The 1909-nt window shown below is 46.0% G+C and overlaps 1 non-coding gene across 1 annotated transcript; it reads left to right on the top strand.

Annotated features, from left to right (window-relative positions):
- Window positions 1-1363: 1363 nt before the first annotated feature.
- On the top strand, window positions 1364-1495 carry LOC115032853. Its single transcript, XR_003838512.1, has one exon. It is a non-coding gene; the product is annotated as a small nucleolar RNA SNORA17 (small nucleolar RNA).
- Window positions 1496-1909: the final 414 nt, after the last annotated feature.

Raw genomic sequence — 1909 nt, 5'->3', positions numbered from 1 at the left:
AAGGAAAGGAAAGGAAAGGAAAGGAAAGGAAAGGAAAGGAAAGGAAAGGAAAGGAAAGGAAAGGAAAGGAAAGGAAAGGAAAGGAAAAGAAAAGAAAAGAAAGGAAAAGAAAAGAAAAGAAAAGAAAAGAAAAGAAAAGAAAAGAAAAGAAAAGAAAAGAAAAGAAAAGAAAAGAAAAGGCCCATACAGAACACACAAGATACAGTCAGCAAAAATCAAAAGGTTCAACAAGATGAAGTACCCAAGGGAAGACCCCTCAGTCTCACTTGGGAGAGAGAAGAAAGCAATCACAAGTGGGGAGGGAGGAGGAGGGAGGGAGGGGATTGGGAGAGAAAGTGGATAGGGTGAGGGGGCAGTGGGGGGTAGAGGGTAACCTGATCTGGTATTGGGTGAGAGAATAGGACTGAAGCCCTGAGAGCCAACAGGCAACCTAAGGAAATAGGAGGTTGCCCCCCCCCCCCCCCGCAGGCACCTGGGAGGTGAAAAACTCCCAGGACTCATTGGGGGGGAACTTTGATGAAATGTCTGACAGTAGGGAGAGGGAACTTATAGAGCCCACCTCCAGCAGGAAGACAGGACATCAAGTAAGGAATGGCGTTGCCATCCCATAGTCACACCTCTGACCATAGTTGTTTCTGTCTGAAAGAATTGCAGGGATGAAAATTGAGAGGAGCCTGAGGAAAAGAATGTGCAAAGACAGGACCAAAGTGGGATCCAGCTCAAGGGGTGTCCCAAGGCCTGACACTATTACTGAGGCTATGGAGTGCTCACAAAAAGGGACCTATTATAACTGCCCTGTGAAAGACCCAACAAGCAGCTGAAGAGTCAGATGCAGATATTTGCACCCAACCAATGGACAGAAGAAGCTGACTCCTGTTGTTGAATTAGGGAAGACTGAAAGAAGCTGAGAAGGATGACCCTGTAGGAGGACCTGCAGTCTCAAGTAATCTGGACCCCCGAGATCTCTCAAACAATGGACCACCAAACAGGTAGCATCCCCCAGCTGATAGGAGGCCCCCAACATACATACAGTAGAGGACTCCTGGATCTGTTTTCATTCAGAGATGATGCACCTAACTCTCAAGACCTTCACTTCCTGTTGTGACCTTGGAGTGTGATTTTCTAGTACTATCCCCAAGGGGGACAGAGTTTCCATGTTAGGATTTCAGAGGGTTACAAGCATCTACTCTGAACCAGTGATCAGCTAGCATCCATGCTTATTAATATAATCATATTTTAATGTTTTTATCTCCTCAAATCAGTTCCTTTGCTTCTATATCAGACTACTGTGTAAAAGTAAATATCTGTTGCCTCTAAACCAATAGACCTATTGACTATTTGCCTTTCTTATAAAAATAAATTCACTGCCCCTAGAGGCTTTGCAGGTGTGTCCACTGTGTCATATGTGTGTCAATAGGTGGCAGAGAGGAGAGTGACTATGTCTATGCTCAGTGTTCTGACCCATGAACATCAGAGTGATTAGCAGCCTAATATTCCCTGAAAAAAAAGCAAGTCTAAGATGGACCAGGAGTCAGTCTCCAGAGGGCCTGGACAGGGAATTTGCCTAAGGTGACCACCAGTTTTGTGCCTTACAGGCCTAGGGTAAGGGACAGACCATGCCCTAGAAGACCTCTGTTCAGTGCCTTAATGCACAAGAAGGGCATAGCACTCCTCAGTCTACTCCTGAGATGATCTCATATACTCAGAGACCCAGAGTGCCACTAAGAGGAACAAGTAAGTGGTGGAGAAATGGAAAAGAGAGAAACTGAAGGATGTAGGTGCAATGAAGGGAGGCAAAACTGGAGACTCAAGGGTAGTGAGGAACAGCCTGATGTGAGTAGTTGGTGATGCCAGATGGGACCATGGTGGGGTAATGACCTGAGCTACCACCTAGCACCACATCTGGGTC

This window comes from Mus caroli, chromosome 12, assembly GCF_900094665.2.
Source record: "Mus caroli chromosome 12, CAROLI_EIJ_v1.1, whole genome shotgun sequence".
In the NCBI taxonomy this organism is placed as follows: domain Eukaryota; kingdom Metazoa; phylum Chordata; class Mammalia; order Rodentia; family Muridae; genus Mus; species Mus caroli.
The sequence above is the reverse complement of the archived record's forward strand: the minus strand, read 5'-3'. Positions and strand labels throughout refer to the sequence as shown.